The 26,950-nt window shown below is 41.9% G+C and overlaps 1 pseudogene; it reads right to left on the bottom strand.

Annotated features, from left to right (window-relative positions):
• Positions 1-327: 327 nt before the first annotated feature.
• LOC137286527 (probable cytochrome P450 49a1) lies at positions 328-22,816 on the bottom strand (annotated as a pseudogene).
• Positions 22,817-26,950: the final 4,134 nt, after the last annotated feature.

The following is a 26,950-nucleotide window of genomic DNA, read 5'->3' as shown; positions in this document are numbered from 1 at the left end:
GAATCAATGTTCAACGTTCATTTTAATGATAATTATACAAATGACGGAGTCAGTTCTATCACCTGAGCGTAACTTCTTTATAGACAATGGAGACGTATGTAAATGATAGAGTAGGCGAGTAGGTGAGTGTGGTTTTACGCCACTTTTAGCAATATTCCAACGATGTCACGGCAGGAGACACCACCGTCCCATGTGGACAGCTAAACCAGGGTCATCTGCATTGTACCAATGTGGTACAAGAGAGTGACGAGTGGACGCTTTAACCGCTAGACTGTCCCACGGCCCCTAACAAGAGGTATGTCATCTTAATAAAAGCAAACGAGAAAATTGGTGTTACAGCCATTTATACGTTTAAGACAGGTGGACATAGTGTTACAGATAAACTGAGTTGATGTAACAGATTCAATGTGTGTTGCAGACAAATTGAGCGTGTGTTATAAATAGAGTAGGAGTTTCAGACGTAAGTCTATAGACAGATGGATATATCAGAGTGATATCAGAGTGAATTATTACCCGTTTATCACAGGTAGATGGAGCTTGTGTTACTGACTATCAGTGTTGAAAATAAATGTGTTTTGTTACAGGCAGATGGAGCGGATGTAACAGACAGACATAGTAAGTGTTGCAAGTGCTAATGACAAATGAATGTGCAATATTCCAGCAATATGGCGGCAGTCTTTTGATAATCGAGTCTGGATCAGACAATCCAGTGATCAACAGCATGGGCTGCGCAATTGGGAACCGAGGACATGTGTCAACCAAGACAGCTCGCCTCGCCTCGCCTCACCTCACAAGACACAGTCGCTATTTGTGGCAAGTCCGGGTTGCTGAAGACGTATTCTACCCCGACCGTCGATGTTACAGGCCGAAGGTGTAGTATTCAAGACACAGGCTGAATGCTGAATTGCTGAATGCGGCGTTAAGACAAGCAAAATATCAATGTCAGTTTTGATGCTTTAATCTTGACCTCTAAAAGTGCAACGTACACGTGCCAAGGTCATTCACTAAAGAACCACACGAGGCACGTGAGCAGTGTGTGATGCACTTGTATAACCAGTGAAACAGTCCTGACGATAAGAGAAAGGTTTTTCCTTGTCAAAACTTGTGTTTATCAGTGCACGGGTGTTGGGTTGCGACACCGTTTGTCAGCGTAATGTGATACGAAAAACATGAGCACTGAATATGGGACAAAAGAATGGCTCACTATCTGAGCGTATTCGAAACCAGTAATCGGCGGATCTTGACACTACAGGGGGCGCAACTCGGCGAATTCTATCGATTTTCAATAATGCACTCCATGGCTTTGTAATGCGTCCCCGTTCCCGATTATCATCAGTGCCGTCAATGAACATGTGATCATTTGTACATCACTTGTACATCATTTGTACATTCAGTGATGCCCGCTGCATCGTTCGCATGTCTACCTTGGTTTGAAGGTGAACCGGACAGGTCTGGCGGGTTGGATGAAAGTGTGGTACTCAATATCCGTCCCCACATCGTCGTCGTCGACGATGACTTCGAAACTCTGGAGGATCTGCAATGTCGAGAAACGTGGGCATTACCAACGGATGGGTTTGTTGCAGACAGACGGAGCGGGTGCTACAGACACATGGAGCGGGGGTTACAGACAGATGGTCGTTATAAACACACTGAGTGACTGTTACAGGAAGATGGAGTGGGTGTTATAGAGAGTTGGAGTGGGTGTTACAGAGAGATGGAGCGGCTCCTACAGACAGATGGAGTGGTTGTTACAGACAGGTACTGTAGGTTTTAGACATGGAGTAACTGTTACAGACAGATTGAGCGCTTGTTATAGACAGGTGGATCGGTTTTTTCAGACATTTGGATCGGGTACTACAGACAGATTGAGTGGGTGTTACAGACAGACCTAGTGGCTCTTAGAAACAAACAGAGCGGCTCCTACAGACAGATGGAGCGGGTATTACAGACAGTGCGGGTGTTGCAGACAAATGGAGATACAGATACAGATACAGATACGTGTAGATGGAGCGGCACGTACAGACAGATGGGGTGAGTGTTACAGAGAGATGGTGTACCTGTTACAGACTGAGTGAATCTTACAGACAGATGGAACGGCTATTACAGAATGATGTAGCGGTATGTACAAACAGATCGAGAGGGTGTTACAGACAAATGGAGAGGGCGTTACAGATCATGCGGGCGTTACAGATCACGTGGACAGATAAATTCAGAAGATGGAGTGGATCTTACAGTGGGTCGTACAGATATATCACATAAAAATGGAGAGGACGTTACAGATTATGTGGGCGTTGCAGACAAAATGAGAGGATGTTACAGATAAAGTAAGAATTATAGTCAAAAGGAGAGGATCTTACAGTTTAATTGAGAATTACAGACACAGGGGGGCGGTGTTACAGATTCGTGAGAATTACAGACAAAAGGAGAATGTCTGTCTCACCGGAAATGACTTTGTTTTAGTGATCATTAGGGCAAACAATCTTCTAACAAAGTGTGCATATATTGCTTGATTTCGTGGTATTTATCACGTTATTTTTTAAAAAACCTGGTATTTCCAGACATTTTTGCTAAAATAGTATATATAAAAACTAGGCAAATAATATCAGATATTGGTTGTTCTTTAGACATTTAGAAATTCAGAAATGGGGTTCACACAATTTGCCCATATAGGGAATCGAACCCGCGTCTTCAGCGTGACGAGCACATGGTTACCACATTGCAACCTTAAATGTCATGTCCACACGTTCCTGGCTTATGTCATCAAATATCGGTCGTGTCCCGGAAATATATTGCCCGTGATGTGTGTCATAAGTCCGTATTTCCAATATTTCGTAGGTTATGCAAACATAAGAGACGGTGGTTAACGTAAAAGTGTCCAGCAGTCGTCTCACTTGGCACAGTCAGGATGTGAAAAATCGGAGAGCCAGAGCTGAGGGGTCATTTCTCGTTATTAGCCAAAATACCAAAAGGGCAGAGACAACCTAAAGCCCTACAGAAAATGGGATCTACAGAAAATAATTCCGATCTAATTTACAACCCCTCCACCTTACGCATTTTTTCGATTACCCCAAAGTGACGCCCCCAACTGGTACAGTGACCTATATGTCTATTGACATGAAAAAATACCAAAGACGTGGATGCATGAATCAATTGCAGTCATTCACAAACCATCCTTACCTTCACCACTCCCAGCCAAATCTCCTGCAACGCAAATCTCCGGCCGAGGCAATTCCGTACACCGAAGCCAAAGGGCAAGTTGGCAAATTTAGGAATATTACTAATGTATTTCCTGTGTTTATCCCTCTGCCACCGGTCTGGATCATAGCATGTGGGGTTCTGGAAATATTCCTCGTCCATCAACAATCTCCGGTTGTTGCATATCACTGTGGTCTGAGAGAGAAAATCGCGGTTATGTACATTTCCAGGGAAATCGATAGTATTTGAAATTGACAGGAATGAGTACAGTGTCAATTCAAATTTGTCAGTGAGATTTGAGCCAGTAGGTGGAACTTATGAAAGATAATAGACAGAAGGCGCTGGTTATGCATCGTAACTGTTTTGGCATCCCGCGTCATGGGCTTTATCGCTTAACTAATAGATTAAAGGAGGACAGTGATCTATCTATGAATGGTAACCGTTTCGACTCACAATTGTTGACATGGCTACCAATGACGTAAGAGGTAGGTGGATGGTGCTTTTAGCAAGGCTGTTTTATGACGGTATATTTACGAATGATGATGTGATAAAACTGGTATTTGAAGGCGTAACATGCACGCGACTGCGATGACGTCACGTGCTTGCGCATATTATACACGCATGTGACGTCAGATATGACGTACATCATGCACTTCAGTGTGTGAGTGAGCATAGTTTTACGCCGCTTTTTAGCAATGTTCCGGCATTATCGATATCACGACGGTGGACACCAGAAATGGTCTTCACAGATTGTACCCAACTGGGAAATAGAACCCAAGTCTTAGGTGTAACAAGCGAACTCTTTAAATGGACACTGATCTACAGCAATTCCATGTGACTGGATTTTGCTTTGTTATTGCTGTTCTTCCGAGACTACCCTGATAACCCCAGAATTCTTGACTAGGTTGCGACCCCTGCAATTGTAGTATAAGGGCGTATCCTGACACTGTGGGTACAATGTCTGTCTCCATGTGCTCATTACATAGCATGTAATACATTTGCCACAACAGACCTTAATGTATAATGGTTATCATTTACTCCAGACATGAAAAATGCCCAATGGGAACCTTTGTTGGGTGATGTGCGTGGTGTAACAGTAATTATGCCTGTGATAAATTCATTAACCCTCCTTGTGCGTCTAAATTTTAATGAGGTCCGGGTATATCACGGATTTCTATAAATTATGTGAAAAACTTCACGTTTGTGCAGAGATGCTAATTATATGAGTAACTAGTTACAAAACAGTCCCTTTCGGGTTCAAATAAGAACAAGGAAAGATATAAATAACTCGATATATGGATAAGTGTACAATAGATAACTAACACACGTGGTCCTGAAACCTCTGTTAGAAATCTGACGTTTTATGATCGATCACGGGGAAAGGTGTCAGGGCATGTGTCTTATTTATATTTTGTGCACGTATTCCTATTTCGTGTTATTTTGTCATATTGTTCTCATTTGAGTGGCTGGGTGAGTTTAAACTTAGCGTCACATAGGCAATATTGCAGCCATATCGTGACGAGAAAACTCTATATCAATTGTCAAATTAATAAATGCATAACGCAAAAACCTGTCATCGCAGAACAGTAAAACAACTAGAATATCACAGTTCTTAATATAAACCTAGTACACTACCATAAACACATATCTTGTGACAACAGTACAATATAAGGGCGAGCCATAGCTCACCGGCAACTGAAGGTTGATCCCAGCACTAAGGACCATGCGGACTTACAGCACCTTTGCTACCTGAACGGACCCTACTTGGATTTACCTCATCCTTTCAGCAGCCAGCGATTGTAGGCGTTTTTAGCGATAATTAAAATTTTTAAGAAGATAAAAAAGATTACTAATAATACGGTTAAAACCCTGAAATTTACTTTGAAAGTTTTGGGACTTACGTACCCTCTCAGGGGGCCAATAATTTTACAATACTTCTTATTTGAACCCAATCTTACTCTGTAGGTCAGATGTAAGCCTATTCTCAACTCGTACAAATTACATTTCTGGTTCACAATAGTTTGCACGGAACGACACAGATGACATTTCAAATAGGGAAAGTCTTGGAGCCTGAGTACATATAAAATTGGACCTCTGCGAAAAGAAGATTCTGCGAAGATTCTTGGAGACGCATAGACTGGGGTCAAATAAGGATGAATAAATCGGTTGGTTGAAGTGGAGACATTTAAAAAGTTTGGACATTGCGAAATGACTTGCTTTGGTTCGCATGAGTGAGTGAATGTGCTGAGCTTTAGACCACTTTCAGTAACATTGTACTCATGTGAAGAATCGAACATGGACCTTTGGCGTGACGAACGACCCACTAAGCAACTCTGCCCTTTTGGCTCGTATGAAACGTGAAAACAGAATTCATGAAATACATTACCCCTTTCGGCACATGGAACCCTGCAATTACGGAATCATGGGGCATGATACGTGGGGAACCCACCATGATAGGGTACATCTTTCTGTGGGTGAGAAAGAGAAGGTTGTAAAGAGTAATTCCATGAGGCGGTGTGTGTGAGTGTGTGAGTGTGTGTGTGTCTGTCTGTCTGTCTGTCTGTCTGTCTGTCTGTCTGTCTGTCTGTCTGTCTGTATACGATATACGATGCCTAAATTGACATGACTCATAGATTTGAAGCCGATGCTTAAATAGGGCTTTTATGATGCAAATGTGCGTCCAGTATGCATAATTTAAAAGTAAACTAGTACAGTTTAACGCCGCTGTTAGCAACATTCCCGAACTATCACGATGGGAGAATAGAACCCCATGCCGAGAGCACACTTTAACCATTAGCCTTCCCATCATCCCCCGCGCAAAATAATTAATTGTATGGTAACCTAATTATTCTTTTACACTAGTCAGTCATTGTAACTGAATAGTGTATTGTATTGACAGTTGTATTGTGCTACACCATTGCTTTATTTAGCTAGACCCTCATTCTTACTAAAAGAACTCTCGATGGCATTTATCCGGGATTCTTTCGTGAAGAAAAAGCCCGGTATCTGACAAATATACTGCATCAAGGTACTTGAGCAAAATTATTATATCAAAGAAAAGCAAACAAAGACATTGTAAAATCAGGAATACACAGAAAAAAATAAACGCAGCAAAATATTTCCTTTGGCAACACATGCAAGGTACAAAGCATATTTCATAACATAGTAACCATTGACACACTTTGAGGTGTACAGTTACTCTGACACACTTTGAGGTGTACAGTTACTCTGACACACTTTGAGGTGTACAGTTGCTCTGACACACTTTGAGGTGTACAGTTGCTCTGACACACTTTGAGGTGCACAGTTACTCTGACACACTTTGAGGTTACAGTTACTCTGATGCACTTTGAGGTGTACAGTTACTCTGACACACTTTGACGTGTAAAGTTACTCTGACACACTTTGAGGTGTACAGTTACTCTGACACACTTTGAGGTGTACAGTTACTCTGACATACCTAAATGATTCTGTCTGGCAGGCCCTATAATACGACATCATTTCCATCTGTCCTGCCTCGAGCGGACGTCCAGACTGCGCATGTCCAGCCACCTCTGTGATCTCTTCATATAGGCGTCTCTGTATGTCTCTGTGGCAGCCCAGATTAAAAAGGAAACACTCCATGTTCTTAGCCGTCTGTGCACGCAGGAACCATCATGCAAAGAGAAAGAGAGCTGCATTAATATCGTTGAGGAAATGAGAGAGGACTTTACCATTAATAGATTTATCCACGCCACCAGCAGGTCATGCAGCAGTGCTGTCTTCCCTATCTGTGACACCATGATACACACCGAGTCTGTGCCTTCCACCAGTAGGCCTTGCAGCAGTGCTGTGATGTCTCTCTGCCTTCTCCCCTATCTGAAACACCATTCTACACACCGAGTCTGTCCCTTCCACCAGTATCTCTTGTAGTAGTGCTGTGATGTCTACCCACCTCCCTCCCCTATCTGAAACAACATGATACTCACCGAATCTGTCCCTGCAACCAGTAGGTCCTGTGGCAGTGCTGTGAAGTCTACCCACCTTCCTCCCCTATCTGAAACACCACGATACTCATCAAATCTGTCCCTGCCACCAGTAGGTCCTGAAGCAGTGCTGTGATGTCTACCCACCTCCCTCCCCTATCTGAAACGCTACGATACTCACCAAATCTGTCCCTGCCACCAGTAGGTCCTGTGGCAGTGCTGTGATGTCTACCCACCTCCCTCCCCTATCTGAAACAACATGATACTCACCGAATCTGTCCCTGCCACCAGTAGGTCCTGTAGCAGTGCAGTAATGTCTCCAATGGATAGCGCTGGATTAGACAGCAGAGTGAGAATAAGATTCGGAGCATCGGCGTCAAACGTCCCTTCCTTTTTCTGCGTCTCCATCGTTTCCATAGCACGTTTCACTTCCTTTCGACCGTAACTGAAAACAAAAATGATTTGTTCTGAACCACTTCACGTATTTGTTTGTGATAATCAATCCGTCCCCTCCAGGAACCAGTAGGAATGTTGCTTAGATCTGGTTAGATCTGGTCAGATCTGACCTTCAGCAACGAATGCTTAAGAGGCGACAAACGGCATCGGTTGGCCAGGCTCGCTGATCTGGTTGACGTATGCCATTGTATCCAGTATCCAGCAGATGTTTACGATGTTAGTCACTGGATATAGCTGTTGTATTGCTGCGTGCGACGTTAAACAGCTAACAAACAAACAAACACTGAAGACACCATTCTCAGTGAGTGCGCGTGTACGTCACTCAGAACAACCGGAAGTGACGTTTACCACCTTGGTCAAACCCAAGAAACATGTCGTGCTCGAGTGAGAGAGTATCGTATGAACGCTGCCTCGGCAACTTTGCAGCCATTCAAGGGGCGGTGGTAGCCTTGTGGTTACAGCATTCGCTCCTTACGCCGAAGACCCGGGCTCGATTCTCCGCGTGGGTACGCGTGAAGCCCATATCTGGTGCCTACTGTCGTGATATTGCTGTGTTATTGCTATAAGAGGTACGAAACTAAACTCACTCACCCCATTCCTGTTAAGCTTAGTGGTGCGCTCTTTGCTGGAACGCCGGGGATAATCAGACATAACTGGTGACAATGGTAACACTACACACCGAAAACATCGGGTAATCCAAGATGCAATATTAACAGCCTACCTGTACCCGACATTCGCCGCATGGTAAAACTTTGTGGGGAATATTTTGTAGAATGGGGGTGTACTGCCATCTTAGCCGATGATGGAGAAGAACGTTTTCACCTGTCGAAGATATTCGTCGTTTTCTGGCGACACTGTGCTTAAGTCGTCGGACATGAAGCCCAAACGTCTGTTGAAGGCTACAACGGCAATACCTGAAAGATACGATTACTTTTCATACACAGTTAGACACTGCAATGTCGAACTCCGATATGTCGACCGTATGGTTGCCCCCAAGTAAAACCTAAACAAAGGTCCATCCGTATTCCACCAACCACCTTTCTCAACTTGGAAATAACGGTATTTGACTGCAACAGCAGTAGGTATGTTGTCAACTAGATCATAGTTTAAAATAGCTGTTATTTGTTTGTTTGACGATGGGATATGCACATTACATGAAACACCGAGAACAAGTAGGGTTGGTCTTAGTTAAAGCTCATCACGTATCGCACGTGCATTTGTTTCACTGTTCCAACTTCTGCGCTTACCCCTTGTAATACAAACCAAAAATAGCGCTTTCAAACTCTGATTGTTTGGTAAACAACATTTAACCTAAGTTGACTAATATTATGGGATTTAAATGTCCAGATGGAAAGGTAGAATTGTGATGATTCGTAGTGTTAATTTCACTCTATTTATCTGTAGTTTCTGTTTAAAGTAAAATTCATCGGTACGCTGCAAACAGACTATGAAAGAGTGGAAGGTAATTTCTCATCAAGCCAAGGATGTGTACTACGTGCACTCTGTGTGTGTGTGTGTGTGCGTGCGTGCGTTAATAGTTAATAGTGCTTTCGTCCGTTTCAGCGTCAATAAATGTTCCAAGGTCTTAAATGGTTTTCATATCCCCTTAATCCACAGGTATGAGGAAACGTTTGTGTGGCGGATCACACCGGGTACGAGCTGTAAGAAAGGTTTCCCAGGAGGAGACCCGTGAAGGTCCGGGTTATAACAGATCTTCAGCAACCCATGCTTGCCACAAAAGGCGACTCTTGTCTTAAGAGGCGACTATCGGGATCTGGTGGTCAGGCTCGCTGACTTGGTTGACTCATGTCATTGGTTCCCAGTTATGCAGATCGATGTTCATGTTTTTGATCACTGGATCACTGGATTGTCTGGTTAAGACTCGATTATTTACATACCACCGTCATATAGCTGGAATATTGCTGATTGAGGCGTAAAACTAAACTCACTCATTCACCCCAGCAGGATTTACAAACGATCCTGTCTCCTGGGTGTGATTGAGAGGGTTTGAGAGTAAATGAAAATATAATTGGGCGAAGAAAACACTTGTCGACGCAAACTTTACTTTGAGTGGCGTTGGCTATTAAAAACTGTACACTATTTCAATGCCCATAGGTCAAGGACACCACGATTACTACACAAGAAATCACCTCATACGATCTAATATGAACTGAAACCAGGCCATTCCGACGATAAGGTATTTTTAACAACACTGACAAATTTGAATGCACGCTTTTCACGAAATCCATTTTTGCTTCGAGTAACGTCACCATCTGTTTTGAGCACGTGGTTACATGATTATAATCAGCAATGCACGCAATGATGTCGATTACATTAAATACATCACAGGTGCATGTTTTTCACGTTCATTTTGAGCTTGAAGTAACCCACTACGCACGTTTCTTAACTCTGTCTTAACTGTGACTGCAGAACTCAGTCATGGCGGTTGTTTTCAGATTGTTTTGGTATAAATTTCCCATTCTAAGGTCAAGTCCAGTTTCAAAGTGGATACATTCTTTGCCCGGCAGGTGAAGCTAAGAACTAATTTCTGTTAAACCGAAGTCAAATCAAACAGATCTCTTTCACATCTGCAGTATACAAGATCCGGGTTAGAATTCAGTAACCAATGTTTGTCGAAAGTGGGATCGGGTACTCAGGTTCGCTGTCGAAAGTGGGATCGGGTAGTCAGGTTCGCTGTCTTGGTAGACACATGTCATCCAGACTCGATTATGTCCAGACATTTAGCTGGAATATTGCTGAGTGTGGCATTAAAAAAAAAAAACAACCAACTTCAATATACACTTTCATGCAAGTGTAATGTTCCGACCCCACAAATAATTTGAAACATCAATAAATACCTAAAACGAGTGTAATACATCGAGGCACCCGTGGCGAGCCACCTCCTCGTGGTGGGTGCTGGGTAACGCTAAGAGCTCGCCGACACCCCCGTTGTGGACCCGGGGGGATATTTGGTCCACCAACCCGTTTGCCGTGGGTTGCGGCCCTGTGTCGGTGGAGGAGGGGATCCTGGTGGTTGAGGGCAATAGGGGCCTGCAACCGTGTCCCTATTGCCTAATACACCACTTCGGCCCTGACTTCACCTAGACGGGTGGTTGAATGGGCCCGGTTCAACCAATCGGCTGGTCACGCCAAGCCCTGAGCATTACATTATGTAATGTTAAAAAATTGGAAATTGTATCTTTTTAAGTCTTGGCGAATTTTTGGACCTCCTTCATTTCAACTATACACTTTCATGTTTTTGCCTAGAGTCGTATGCCCAGAAGGCGGTGGCTCATGGGCCAATCTGGTGGAATGATTACACTTTTAATTTTTCTGCTGGAGTATATCATCCGTGTATCCTTGGTGCTGCAAACTGGAGATCCGTTTGTTTTTAGCATTGTCCTTGTGATACTCCGTGGTGGGTGGGGAGCTCGGATGATGAAACAATTATAAGCTCACTATGGCTTACCAAACTCCCTCCAAAAAGACCAAGCGACAACTTGACAACGACAATGAAGAGAATGAATCCACTGTACCAGACAATTGGCCACGTTTCCTTGTTCTTGACACTGTTGACAAGACTCCACTCAAGTTGAATCCTTTCATTATTTCTAAGGGGATATATGGCGTTGCGGGTGACGTTAAGAACATCAAACGCTTGCGTTCAGGCTCCCTACTGATTGAATGTCATCGAAAACAGCAGGCCTCCAACCTATTGACACTGCAAACTTTGGCTAGCATTCCTGTTTCAGTCACTGCCCATAGAACCTTGAACACTTCTAAAGGCATCATAAGAGACAGAGACCATTTGTTAGCTGACATGTCGGAGCTGGACATTGCGTCTGAAATGAAAGATCAAGGTGTGACATATGTCCGACGATTTACTACCCGGAAAAACAATGAATTGATGAACACAAACACTTACCTCTTCTCATTCTCATCTCCAACTCTCCCCAAGTCTGTTAAAGTGGGATACTGTAATATCGCAGTTGCAGTCTATATCCCAAATCCGTTGAGGTGTTTTCGATGCCAAAAATATGGTCATGGAGTTAACACCTGTACACAGCCAGTGACATGCGCTCATTGTAGCGAGACATCTCATGTAACGGAAGACTGCACTAGCACTTTCAAAAAATGCACGAATTGTTCAGGCAATCATTCATCGTTTTCCAAAGAATGTAAAATATGGCAAAAGCAAATGGAAATAAACAAAGTAAAATTCACTCAAAACGTTAGCTTTGCTGATGCTAAAAAGATTGTGGAATCATCAATACCTCATGCAACTTATGCATCAGTGGTCAGAGTACCTTCTGAAACCATGCCTAAAGTTTCAACTTCATCGATTGTGTGTCAAACAGACCTGACTTGGGTTAAAACCGATAACCCGAAACTTTCCACGCCTGAACAATCTACTCAGACTTCAGAAACAAATGTGAACGCCCGTGTGCTTTCTACAGTTCAGTCTGAAGAACAACGATTGTCACAATCTACAGAACAGACTCCTTCTGAAACAAATTCAAAGTCTAAAAGTACTGTCAAACCGAGAACAGATAATGGGAAAAAGACTGGTAGACCACCCAAGGGTTCAGATAATCGCATAAAAGTATTCAATAAATATGGTTCACTCGAGGACATGGATGTGTCAGAAAACATCCACCACAGGGCACAGAGCTTGTCGCCCTCCAAGAAAGTGAGGGGTATAGATCCCCAATCAATCCACCAAAAAGATAATGTCTTCCAAACATATAGTACAATGGAACTGTAGAGGACTGAAGACTAATTATTATGAGTTACATCTATTAGTCCAAGATCTGGCACCATCATCGTTCTGTCTGCAGGAAACTCATCTGAAACAGACAGATACTTTCCATTTACGTCAGTACGATGCCTATCATTATTTCTCACCTTCGGGTGAAAGGGCCACTGGTGGGTCCTCAATCCTTGTTAAGCAGAATGTTATCCACAGCCATATACCACTTACAACTAATCTCCAAGCAGCTGCAGTGAGACTCACACTTCATGTTGTCCTTACATTATGCTCACTCTAATTTCCGCCTTCTTCAACACTTCACCTGACTGATCTGCAAGCTCTCTATGATCAACTTCCGAAACCTTGCATTATAATGGGTGATCTTAATGGTCACAATCCACTCTGGGGTGGTACAAATACTAACACTAAAGGTAAAATACTGGAAGATTTCATCTCAAATAATGACCTGTGCATTTTTAATGATGATTTAAGCACTTATCTACATCCTGCAACAGGCACCTACTCTTCCCTAGATTTGTCTCTAGCAGACTCTAATCTACTTAATGAATTTGATTGGTCCGTTCACAACAATCTCTGTGGAAGTGATCATTTTCCAACGATAGTATCTGCATCTTCTCCGACTGATTCTTCATCTTATACAAGATGGAATTTTTGCAAGGCGGATTGGTCCTTATTTCAAACTCAATGCACATCTCAACTAAGACCCGAATGTTTCAGTGATATTGCTGATCCTATTCAGGTATTTTCTGACGTTTTAAACGTAATTGCTGATGAGTGCATACCAAGATCCTCTACAACTCCACATGTACGAAAGCCATGGTTTACGACAGACTGTAAAAGTGTTAGAAAAGCAAGGAAAAAGGCAGAGAAATATTTCCGCCATCACCCAACTGTCCATAATTTATACAGATTTAAAATACTGAATGCAAAGGCGCGTCGTACCTTTAAACAAAGTAAGCGACAATCTTGGAGGAACTATATCTCCAAAATTAATTCGCGCACGCCAATGTCCAAAGTATGGAACATGGTTCAAAGAATTAAAGGCAAAGGTTCAAAATCTGCCGTTCACCATCTCAAAGATGGTGATAATCTAATTACTGACAAATGTCAAATTGCAAATAAAATTGGCGAAACTCTTGCCAAAAATTCTTCATCAGAAAATTACGTCCCTGAGTTTCAGAGATACCAGAAACAACAGGAGAAGATAAAACTTAAATTTGAATCAGATAACGGTGAAGACTATAATGAAGTGTTTTCATTACATGAGCTATATACTGCTCTTGAGCAAGCTCATGACACAGCAGCGGGTGATGACAATATTCATTATCAGCTGCTGAAACACTTACCTGAACCATGTCTGGTTACACTTTTGGATATATTTGACAAAATATGGACATCTGGAAACTTTCCTCCTTCATGGCGTAATGCCATTGTGGTTCCAATACCCAAACCTGGTAAGGATCCTACTGATCCTTCCAATTACAGACCGATATCTTTAACCAGCTGTGTCTGTAAAACCATGGAGCGAATGGTAAATAACAGATTAATTTGGTATCTGGAAACCAATAACCTCATTACAAATATTCAATGTGGTTTTCGGAAGAATAGAAGTACTATTGATCATCTGGTACGTTTAGAATCCTTCGTTAAAAATGCTATAGTCAATAAACAACATGCTGTGTCGTTTTTCTTTGATCTCGAGAAGGCTTATGACACGACATGGAAGCATGGTATTTTGAAGGATTTACATGACTTTGGGTTGAGAGGCCGTTTGCCTCTTTTTATATCACAGTTTTTAAAAGACAGACAATTTCAAGTCCGAGTGGGTTCTACCCTGTCTGACCATTATAATCAGGATCAGGGTGTTCCACAAGGCAGTATTTTGTCTGTCACTTTATTTAGTATTAAGATCAACAGTTTATCCAAGGTTTTAAACGATTCGATTGACGGATCACTTGTCGTGGTAAAAATATGCATACTATTGAACGGCAACTACAGTTGTGTTTAAATAAAATAAATAAATGGTGTCTTGAAAACGGCTTTAAATTTTCTAAATCAAAACCTAATTGTATACATTTTTGTAGAAAATATAAGCCGCATAAGGACCCAGAATTATCTTTAAATGGCACCCCTATCAAAGTTGTAAAGGAGGCCAAGTTCCTGGGTTTAATTTTCGACTCTCATTTAACATTCTTACCGCATATTAAATCCCTTAAAGCTAAATGCCTGAAGGCACTAGATTTGTTAAAAGTTGTTTCAAATTCAAAGTGGGGAGGGGATCAAGCTACCCTCCTCCACTTATACAGATCATTAGTACGGTCTAAACTTGATTATGGCTCCATCGTATATGGTGGAGCCTGTAAAAGCAACCTGAAACTTCTTGATTCTATCCACCACCAAGGTCTAAGACTTTGTCTTGGGTCCTTCAGAACCTCACCTGTTGACAGTCTCTACGTTGAGGCTGATGAACCTTCTCTTACACAACGCCGTATTAAATTGTCCTTACAATACATTACTAAATTACACTCTAATGAATCTAACCCTGCATATAACTGTGTGTTCAATCCACTGTATGAGGATTTGTACGACAAGAAGTCTTCTCTTGTTCCTCCTCTGGGGCTTAGAATTAAACCTTTCTTTCTTCAGCCGGCATTGAGCTGGAAAATATAGCTCCCTCCCGTTTTCTTTCTTCTCCTCCTTGGCAGATGGTTAGGCCACAAGTTGACCTAACATTAACTACATTTAAAAAATCAGAAACAAATGAATTACAGTATCAACAAGAATATAATCAATTGAAACATAAATATAGCAATTATAAACCCATATTTACAGATGGGTCCAAGGATGGTGGAGCAGTGGCCTGCGCCACTGTCATTGGATCCAGAACAATATATTTTAGATTACCAAATAATAGCTCTATTTTCACAGCAGAAGCTAACGCCATACTAACTGCTCTCAAATACATACAAAGACACCCTAAACATAAACAGTATATAATCTATTCCGACTCTCTTTCTTGCCTTCAGGCTATTAAAAATATTTCTTGTAAACATCCACTTTTAATAGAAATTATTGAATTGTACAATAATCTTGCTACTGGCCAGTGCGACATCGTCCTTTGTTGGTTGCCTAGTCACGTTGGCATTTCTGGTAACACAATGGCCGATCTTGCTGCCAAGGCAGCACTCAACAAATCTGTGACACCACTTCTTATTCCATACTCAGATTATAAAGCTACAATAAGATCTTATATCCGTGATCTGATGCAGAAGAAGTGGGACACTCAAGTAGGTATAAATAAATTACATGAAATAAAACCTTATATCGGTTATACTTACTTGGGTTGTCAGTCAAGATTTGAGGAGGTCATTATGCGACGATGTCGCATTGGCCATACGAGGTATACTCACGGTTATCTATTAAAAGGTGAAGATCCTCCGTTTTGTATCCCTTGTGATGAAAGAATCACAGTCAAGCATGTCCTGCTTGACTGTGTTGAATATTCCATCACAAGGGATAAAGATTTTAATTCACAAACTTTGAAGGATCTTTTTAATAATGTTAGCTCTCATTTAATTCTTGCATTTTTAAAAGACTTAGATTTGCTAAATGAATTGTAAATAGATAAATATTTTATTCTTGGAAGTTTGAATTAGTAACTTAAAGTGTTAGTGGCTGTATCCTCGAGGGGGGTTAAAGCACTGTAAAATTATTGTCCTCCTGAGAGGGTACGTAAGTCCAAAAACATTTAAAGTACATCAAAATATTCCACTGTTTCTAATCGTAGAATACGTGTCCTTTTAATTTATGGCTAGATTTTCTGAATTGCTAACGGCTGAAGGGATGATGTAAATCCAACTAGGGTCCATGCAGGAAGCAAATGTACTGTAAGTCCCCATGGTCCCTAGCATGGTGATCTACCTTCTGTCGTTGGTGATATATAGCCCGTGTTTTATATTGTGTTGTCCTAATAGTGATCTTAGTTTTAACTTTCAAGACTAGTTTTAAATTGTAACTGTGATATTCTGGTTGTTTTACTGTCCTTTGCTGACAGGTTTATTTAAGAAATATATATCATCCATTTCAGTGTTACATGTTCTCGTCGCGGTATGGCTGAAATATTGCCGATGTGACGTTAAATATTAACTCACTCACTCACTGTAATACATCGATCTGAGTGAATGAGTGAGTTTAGTTTTACGCCGCACTCAGCACTATTCCAGCTATATGGCGGCAGTCTGAGATAAGTGAGTTCTGTTTCAAACAAACATCAAACCAAATGCCACACACCCCGTCTCCCATGTTATAAGAAGCAGAGGGTAGGCAGCTCGGTGGTCAAGGTGTTCGCTCGTAAAGCCAAGGTTCGATTCCCCGAATATTTCCAAAAAGCGGCATAAAATCCGAATCACCCATGTGTTTTAGATGTAAATAACGCACAATCAACTGAATACCAAATTACCGGGGCGTTGGAGCAACCTTGTTGCTGAAACTTTAAGTATACCATTTTATACCATACCAACTCCTAACTAGCGCCAACTGGCCAGTGGTTTGTCACAAGGAACGACGACGCTGGCGGACGATTTTACGTCCGCCTCATTTAGTCTCCATACTCCCGTTTCTCTACATGAGATAAGGAGAGCTACAGATAACTTTTGGGCTGGCGGAGTCAGTTGCTCGCTTGTGTTCATCTCAATTGGATATCCTAACTTTCCTTTGAGTAATGTAATCAATCATTTCGACCTCACTCACACCAAGTGATAGTTATTATGGGGTCACATTTCGTATCACGATAATGGTATTTTAGCGGCACACCTTTTTAGGTAAAACTTGCGCCTCGTTAGGCGCTCTTCTGCATATGAGTGTGTGTTTTTGACTGTTGCTAAACTCAAGCTGATCGCGAAGCTACCATAATTCGCTGGAATGCTCACGAATCAGTGACTATATATGAGGCTGGTTCTCGTGTTGACGATACACACACGGATTCACAGACTCATGTACAGACTTACACTGGAGGTGTGTCATCATTCGGCCAATCTACATCTGTCTGCCTCTCCGTTAAGCCTGATCTACATTCAAGATCGTTTAGTAGAACTGTTTCTCACCCTCACTGAAAACTTTGGTGAGTTGATATTATGTTTGTGACCCATTACTATAGATTTGACTCAGCTGCACAGAAACAACAACAAGTTGCACTTGTACAAGAAACCTCTATTGTGAATCATTGTATCTTGCTCTTTGGTCAGTACATAATGTTGAATTTTTAGACTTGTTATTGTTACATTTTCCTGGTTCCGAGGGGATTTTTTATACCTTTTGTCAAGATAAATTATTAGCCGTAACATAATAAAGTTTAATGTTGGTTTACATGTTTGTTGTTATATTTACTGGAGGTTCCAAAGTTCACGTGCTGAACAAAACCTCTCAATATACGTCAGTTATTTTATCTAAGGTTTGACATTTTTGTGTCTATGCAAATATATTGACTATTTACGAAAAAAATAAGCTTACTTGTACGCAACAGACTGAGTGGGAACTGGCTTTTCACATGAATATGTGTTTCACAAAAAAAAGCCCAGAGACTCCCATTTATTTTCAGAAATCTGGAATATGTGCCAACTTTACATTTCCACAATTCCTGGATTTTTTTTTAAATCAAGAATTGTTGTTTTGGCTTTCTTGGAATATGTTTAATTCAGGGTCTGTGTGACAGGCTACCTTTAAGTCTAATGTCAATGGGCCGCCTTCGTGGTGCAGTGGTTAAAGCTTCCTCTCGGAGAGATGAAGGTGGGGGTTCGATGCCCGAACGCGTCATACCAAAAGACTTTAAAATGTGGTACTTGTTGGTCCCTGCCTGTCTGGAGCACTGTATTATTGGGTACAACAAGGACTGGTTGGCTGAGAGTCAGTATAATGTGTCCGAGTGGGCTATTCATGCTTAACTGCGGCAGGGTGTCTCAGTGAACTGGCACTACAAAAGTCTGGGCTAGTACAATCAGCCACACAGAGACACGCATACATCACTACCGACAACTACAAAAGGTTTGTTCAACCCAAACCCGCCAGTACATAACGCCCATACAAAAATAAATAATTTAATCAGAAAATATACCTAAAAATTACACAGCCTCTAGTCTGGTAACTTCTGCAAATATTTTACACTTATATATGTCGCCTACCAGAAGCATTTTCATTGGTTTGGACGAACAAGAGGGATCACCTAAGAAGACGTGGGTAAATAGGAGCCCACAGGTTATTCTTTAGTCTTAAAGAACCAACTTTGTCACTAATGAAATGTCCAACCCAAGCTAAGGAAATATGTCATTTTCTCACATGTATCTCCACTCCATGAAGTTTCATTAGGTTGTTGTGCAATTGAAACTTTTGTCACTTTTGTTACTTTGGTTGGGTGGACACATTTGCTACCCAAACACTCTAAAGGCTGTACCGTTGCACCTGCTTTTGGTTGGCCTATAACCGCTGTCAAATGAAGTACCATAGCAAGGACGTGTCTATGATTGGATTCAAATGTCAGCAGATCCTGAAGCAGCTAAGGGGAACAATTATGCACATCGAATTCAAATACCTTAGACTAGTGAGCCTGCCGTTTACCATGTAAAAACTCAGGTTTTGTTAGATATTTGAATTAATAAAGGGATGAATCTTGACAACCTTTCTGAAATGATACGATCCGTGAAGGTCAAATCTAGAGTAGGTCTTCAGCAACCCATATGCTTGCCATAAAAGGCGATTCTGCTTGTCGTTTGAGGCGACCAACGGGATCGGGTGGTCAGACTCGCTGACTTGGTCGACACATGTCATCGGTTTCCAAATGAGCAGATCGATGTTCATGCTGTCTATCACTGGATTGTCTCGTCCAGACTCGATTATTTGCAGACCACGGTCATATACCAGAATATTGCTGAGTGTGGCGTTAGACTAAACTCACTCACTCACTCTGAAATGATACACCTACTCTCGGCAGCAAACTTGAAGAGTTCCTCTCTGAATTCAGCAGGGCTGTAGGTGTGAGTTTTCATCCTTTGTATCAGATCATCAGCCACGGCGTTTTGGACAGGCAGGTACTGGTGTGGGGAAGATGGACGCATGAGCTGTCGTGACAGCGCTGTCCGGAGACGTCGCCACTCTGTGCCGTTACTGTCGAACATGAAACGTGCATGTTATAAATGATGTATATCAAAGGTGCTAATGCAGTTGGTAACCTATGTTCACAGCGGTGGCTCGTTGCGCCGAAGACACGGTTCGATTCCCCATATGAATACAATGTGGCCCCGACTATTGCTAACGGAACGTTCATTAAGCATGACTAGGGGGTTATGAGAGTTGTTGACTTTGGCACGCACGTGCGTGCGTGCGTGCGTGCGTGCGTGCGTGTTTGCTTCATTCACATTATACATACTACTGCAAAATAAATCATCACCCATCCGATGTCATAATTTATAACAGGTCTCTACGAATAAAAGCGGCGTAAAAGCATACTCACTCACTCACTCACTCACTCACCCACTAACATTAATCGTTAACACTGACCGACGTAGTAGTAGTAGTTCTACGTACATATTAAAATTATCACCTGACCACTAACGGGATTAGGGCGGTGGAGTAGCCTAGTGGTTAAAGCGTTCTCTCGTCACGCCGAAGACCCGGGTTCGATTCCCCACATGGGTACAATGTGTGAAGCCCATTTTCTGGTATGCCCCGCCGTGATATTGCTGGAATATTGCTAAAAGCGGCGTAAAACTAAACTCACTCACTCACTAACGGGAAATGAGTAGGACGAACGAAAGTCGCAGTCTGACAAAGTGCACCCAGCACAACACGCTGTCTACTGGTAGGAGCAGATCTGTAGAGGTACAGATAAGCTTCGTCTCTGCATAAATTTCCCAGCTATTTATGTATCTCATGCGTACAGGTAAGCACAAATATTTACGAATACTAAATAAAGTTTATCTTACATGCATACACACAAAAATGACAAATCTTAACGTGCGTACCCGTGGGTAGATAAAATAACTGAGATTTCACCCAAGTTTTTTTTACGGATATCAATTATATCAACAAGAGTTGATAAAGTTACAAATATCTGAAGATATCTATGCCTTTATCAACGAGTGTTCACATAGCTGATATCAGCAGGCACGAGAGTGACATTCTATTTACCATCAAATATCATTCTTCACTAGTTTTCAATGAAAATGTACATCTTTCAACACTGCGTTCCTGTGGAACGGAATTTGGGATGATAAATTGGGCGATTTATAGCAACTTGCACTGTTTCTTCAAGTATAACTAACAAACATGTAAACCAACATATAAAATTTGTTATATTTTTACAGTTAAAGGAAAATGGCAAAATACCCATTCAGTCTGAGTGAGGTAGGAACAATATATTTACTTCCTCAAAGGAAAATTAGGATACCCAACTTAGATGAACAGAGACGTGTACATAAGTCATTGGCCCAGAGAGTTATCTGTAGCTCTGTTGATGCGGAATATTTGCCACAGTGTCAGGGCCTGTCTCAAAACGATCACAGTAGTAAAATACCATAACACCTTTACTGTAACATCGACTAGCAGTATTGCTGGAATATAAATTGCTAAAACTCACTCACTCACTCACTCACTCACTCACTCACTCACTCACTCACTCACTCACTCACTCACTCACTCACTCACTCACTCACTCACTCACTCACTCACTCACTCACTCACTCACTCACTCACTCACTCACTCACTCTGGTACAAGTCCGATCATATTGCCCGCTCATCATAAGTTGCTGACAGCTATATACAAAGGCTTCATTCCATCACGCACTCCAAACTTACACGGCCATCCCCATCTCTTTCTCGTTCTTTTCACAGTAATGGACGTAGACGGATATGTCAGGTCGAGCAGGTTGTGGTCCCTCTTGCTGGTACACGTCTCCAATGCCGACAGGGTCTGCTGTGACCACTGTCCCGTTGTTGAGCATGACGCGGTAAGTCCGGCCGTACCTGTCGTGAAGATTGTCGAACATCTTGTGAGCTGTCTCAAGCTTGTAGTCAGCTGTTGAAAGAATCAATAACGTTTAAAGAGTGGGTAGGTTTTAACAATAACCCGGCAATATCACAGTGGGGGACACCAGAAATGGGCTTTACACATTGTACCCATGTGGGGCATCGAACCCATGTTTTCGGCGTGACGAGTGAACACCTTATCCACTTGGCTACCCCACCGCACGGGCGTTTGAAGGAAGCTATCGAGGGATATGAGTAGCACGAGGACGTTGGGTAACACTTGACATGAAAACATACGCTGAGCGGATCGTGCAGATTGTCGAACAACTTTTGAACTGTTTCCCACGAAACTCCTGCAGGGGCATTTGCGTATGCTCCCAGGTAGTAATTAATTATCTCGTTATAACGACTTTAAAAATCTGTTATAACGACTTTTAAATGCCGTAATGAGGCTTTTTATTGTCTCAATTACGAGTTTTAAATAATGTCCTTACATTTTATACATTACCACAAGCAGTCAATACCAGACCCTAATCTGAGTATCGTGTCATTTCATACTTGGGTTATAGTGTGTACTTCGGTGATAAGCCGTGTGATGTTGAAAATGTGAGGATACTAGATTTGAAAATCATGCAAGTCGTTATACCGAGTTTATGAGTAGTAACTTTGTGATTACTTTTTCATACGCAAATATGCTTCCAGGGGCTTCGTAGTTTTCAGTCTATAGATCGTTTTTTAAAAAAAAACATGAGAGTGAGTTAGTTTATGGACAAAGTAGTTGACCAGCCACCCCACACCCAAACACCCACCATGTACAAAATCATTGACCACCTTCCTTCTTCCTATAGTCTTTAAGTTTTCATCAATACTTTGGTGTACAAAATTTATCAGTGTGTCAATAAATAAATACATCATGTTTCATTTTTCACAATTTCAAAATTAATATATATCCCTAACTATTTTTGTCCAGTACATGAACGGTCCCTCTATGTCAATACGTAATGCAGAACAAGGCATAGAGGGGGCGAGACGACACAACTTTTACTTGCTTTCAACGGATAAGCTACCTGCGTGATCCACTTACTGAACGGGTGAAACTGTAGGAGGGGCCCGAGAACGGCAACAGAGTAGACGCCTGAAGGTCCGGGCATTTCCTTGAAGGATTTCGCGTTTCTTGTGGGCGGGTGGCGAGTGTCTGAAGGCATGGTTGCCGTGCTTGACAGCCTGAGACAGACATCGACATTGCGTTTTCTGACAACCCACTGTCGGGTCACCAGACTTCTTGAGGTTCATTATGGTTATCATCTCCTCCTCATAAAGCTTACACTCATTCGTCTCGTGCTCTGTAAGGAGCCTATGATGAAGTGCACACCCTCTCGTCGGAGTCGTGTTGTCAATTTAGGTTGTAGGGTCAGAGATTCAAAGGGGAGACAATTTAGTATGAGTGAGCATTACTCGGTAATGAGTGTTAGAAATGGAAGTTCTATACTGCAAAACAGAAATGTTCTTTTTTGACAAAGTGATCTGTCATTTCTTACAGATTTTGCTGGTTTTACATAACTGAAGTCAATGAAATATATCGATATCAATATTCAATAGCGCGCCTGATGGTTTCATTTCTTAATTTTACATTTTTTTTCCGGAAGGATCTCAACAAATACCTTTTTAAATGGTATTAATTATTCTTTCGATCCAGGTGAATTATCTGTTACTCAAAAACAAGGACTTATAACCTGTATCCCAAAAGGAAATAAACCTAAACAGTTTATTGAAAATTAGAGACCAATCTCACCAATGTTTCCCATAAGATAGCGTCAGCTGTTATTGTTCAGAAAGTAACATCTGTCTTGCCACATTTGATCAACGAAGAAAGGATTTGTGTCAGACCGTTATACTGGCGAAGCTACCCGGTTTATTAACAGTATTGAGACAGGTGTAAAACAGTAGCGAGACTGGTGTTACACAGTAGCGAGACAGGTGTTAATCAGTAACGGTGTTGATTTCATGTCACGGTTAGCATGTATTGCACGTGCATAATCGTCAAGATACCTGTAGCAGCCAAGTGTACTCGCCCAATTCGTTGTACTTTCTCTCTTGTCACAAATGCGTTTAGTGCGCAGGATCATCTAATATGTGTCTAGCAGTAGAAGTCCTCGATGCTGGGTGCAGTAGGCGGTGTTTCTGCAACAGGCAATATGATGTAGACGGCTTGCTCCGGGGCAAGATGGCCGAGGGCAATGTGTCTGTGGACACTGGATTTGGAGCTTTCTCTCCAGTAGATGGTTCCGGTGCCGTATTCCATATCTCGTACAGCCTTGTGGATCCAATACTGAAGCGTTTTTTGACCTCGCTTGGAGCGACCACACCGCGAAGGGATCGTATTTCTTGGATGTCCTCCAAAGACAAGTCTCTTTTGGGTGACATAGTTTTCTGGGTATATCCTATACATACAAAAAACAAATGTCCATATAGAAATCCAAATACTATACCAATACTATACCAGGAATCCCAATACTATACCAGGAATCCCAATACTATACCAGGAATCCCAATACTATACCAATACTATACAAGGAATCCCAACACTATACCAACACTATAACAGGAATCCCAATATATACCAGGAATCCCAATACTATACCACCACCACCGGTCTGAGAGATGGAGACGATGCCAAAACATAGGAGTAGAAACAAATATTGTACACACAATTCAAAGTATATACTGTGCTGTGTATACATCTCGAGCATGCATATTGTATACAGCAGAGGAAATTCACCTCGCTTCCTATTCGAGGAGTTCCAAAATGCCCTAGCAAACATCGTTGATTTCCACAAGCACTCTGTAGGAAGTCTTGCTGGAGTCCCATTTGGATTTCTGTATGCGCCATCCGAGAATGTAATAGGTTTTCGTCTCCAAAAGACAAGACAGGCGGATTGTGCTAGGGCGGGAGAGACCTTTTTCGACTCTTTCCAGTCTTTTTTTTCGAAATCTCTGCATAGTGTTTTTTGGCAGCGACGATCTCTTCGATGTGATGGATTTCCTCCATTCGTTTTTCTTCGATCTGTTTGCATTCCTCTTGCATCGACTCTAGACGATTCAATGCATCTCTACTCCATTCTTCTGCATTGGCAGCATGCAAAATTTCTTCCAGTCGTCTTTCACCATCTCTCGTCAACCCGCACAATATGGTACGACCAACCACGATTTCCGGTACCTCTTCTCTCTCGTATTTCAAAGTTTCTACACGATGTCATTTTTGGTCTTTTTTTGCACCATTCGAAGGTTGGAGGTAGCATTGTATCTGGATTTGGACCTTGGGGATGTAGCGGTGTTGGCCTATGACCTCGAGATAGTATAGTCCTTGTATGGAGAGCTTTCGTGTAGCATCATAGTGGTCCTGTTTCTACTCCTGTAGCTGTGGCAGCCAAAATGTCATGACATGCGCGGAAACCAAAATCAGCTGTAGCCCATTCTTCGGCATGGTTCGATCTAGTCGTCTTCCACGTTGGCTTTGGTTGGTTGTACTTGGATTCCGGATACTCTTCCCATGCCTGTCTGTGCATACCAACGCACGAAGATGGTCCCCTGGGGTCTGTCTGCAAGCACCATGCAACGGTCTAGACATTTCGATAGATTCTCCCACTGTTTCGCTGGTGGTTGTACAACAAATAGGTTTTCCCCCAAGAACAGCTCTAGTACTGCGGTGCTGGTTTTATGTGCGTACAAAGAGACCTCTATGCGAGTACAACCTCTAGCCTGGACATCTGGATGGAGAAAGGTTTTTCGCAGGTGTTCGTTGGAACAATCTGCATAGTTGGCCAAATGGCCACTGACGTATTCTCGTACTTCTCCAGCTTCGAAATTGGAAACTACCTTGTTGTAGATTTTTGTTCGCATGGTATAGCCATACCAGGTTCCAAACCAAGTACAGACGTGGTTGCCTACACTCCTTGTATTGTCCAAGATGGTGGGTCCATTGCAGTCCATGGCAGTTGCAAGATCTCTTTGGTTTCAAAAGTCGTGTATCCTTTGGAGGTTTTCCACGAGACACTTTCTATCTAGGGTGCCAGAGAAATCCCTTGTATTGTCGATAGAATACAGACCATAGCCATGTGCCAACATAATTCGTTCGAATTTGGAAATATTGGCTTGTATTTGCTCTATGGATATTTCCAAGACATCCACTTTTGCTGCAAATATTCAGAAAAATTGGGTGGCCCACGTGTAGAGATTCCCATTGTGCCTTTGCTGCACAGTTGGTTTCTCTCTCGATCCTTCATACAGTGCTCCCTATTGCAGAGGGTGCATCTATGGCATATTGTAGTGTATGTACGATTTTGATTTGCAGATAACCCTCCTCTTGCTCGAAAGATTCGCATACTGCATTTGCTATATTGGAAATTACAATAGATGCTGTTCCTTTTTCTCCAATGGTGCAATACACAGCTCCTATTCTATAGACACAGTCTTTTCGCCGAAGATAGCCAAATACGTATGTATCGTCCACAAACGTGGGTAGGCCTTCCAGTGGTTGGAGGTTTGTTTTGCCTAGATTGCCATCTGGATAGTCTACATGGGCAATGTCTGGTAGAAGATTGCTTCCCACAGTATTTTCCAGTAGGAGGTGGTATGCCATCACTTTTTCGACTCGCAAGCCCATATTTTCGAAAGTTGCGTCGGTTGCCATATTTCTGGAAATATAGATAGGTTGTTGTATACCTACTTGGGCACCAATATCTAATTGGGAAATCTTGAAACACATTGGGTTGCCGAAACTCGTAGTGCCCTACAGGTTTTAAGGCTCTTATAAGAGCCGGTGCGACACAGCGCACTACTGTGACCCAGTTATCAATCAATTTCCCATTTAGACAGGTGTGCAATAAAGGGAATACAAGCCTACAGTGGTTGTCGCCCTTCCACTGTGGGCTTGTGTGAAAGGGAGACGGATTGTGTCATCTGGGGTTTGGTGCTTTTGAAAGGGGGTATTTGTTATTTATATTAATTCCTAATTAGTTTGACATGGCCCAGAACCACCATAGTATATACTACTCTTATCATTAGAATTGCCTATAGCTATTTATATTCTCTTGGCAATATTAAGAGCATGCAGTTGTTTCTTGTTTCTTGGTTACAGTATGTAACATGTGACCGGTACTTGTGCAAATGTGCAAATACACAAAAGAAAATATTTATTTGCGCACTTATAAGGCCTCAGGCCTGTACTTCAAATACAGTGAACAAGTGATCAGTTAGCTATATTTGTGAATGTATTTTCACTGTATGTAGTAGGATAATAATAGATACATTTTCTATATGTACCTTACTAGAATATGCTAAAAGGGATATTTTGTAGATGTCCGGATGTACCTGGTAGTTGCTCTTAATACACTTATTTCTTCAGTTACATTCAGATTGCACATTTTACATATCTTCTGTTCTTATATTAGTCCTAAATGTCTACCAGATTCTATTAACAACTGATGAGATGAGCAAAATAATTGCGCAAGACCTATTCTGAATTTTCTTACGTTTAATCTTTAAGTC

Source organism: Haliotis asinina, chromosome 6 (assembly GCF_037392515.1).
Source record: "Haliotis asinina isolate JCU_RB_2024 chromosome 6, JCU_Hal_asi_v2, whole genome shotgun sequence".
Classification (NCBI taxonomy): Eukaryota; Metazoa; Mollusca; class Gastropoda; order Lepetellida; family Haliotidae; genus Haliotis; species Haliotis asinina.
The sequence above is the reverse complement of the archived record's forward strand: the minus strand, read 5'-3'. Positions and strand labels throughout refer to the sequence as shown.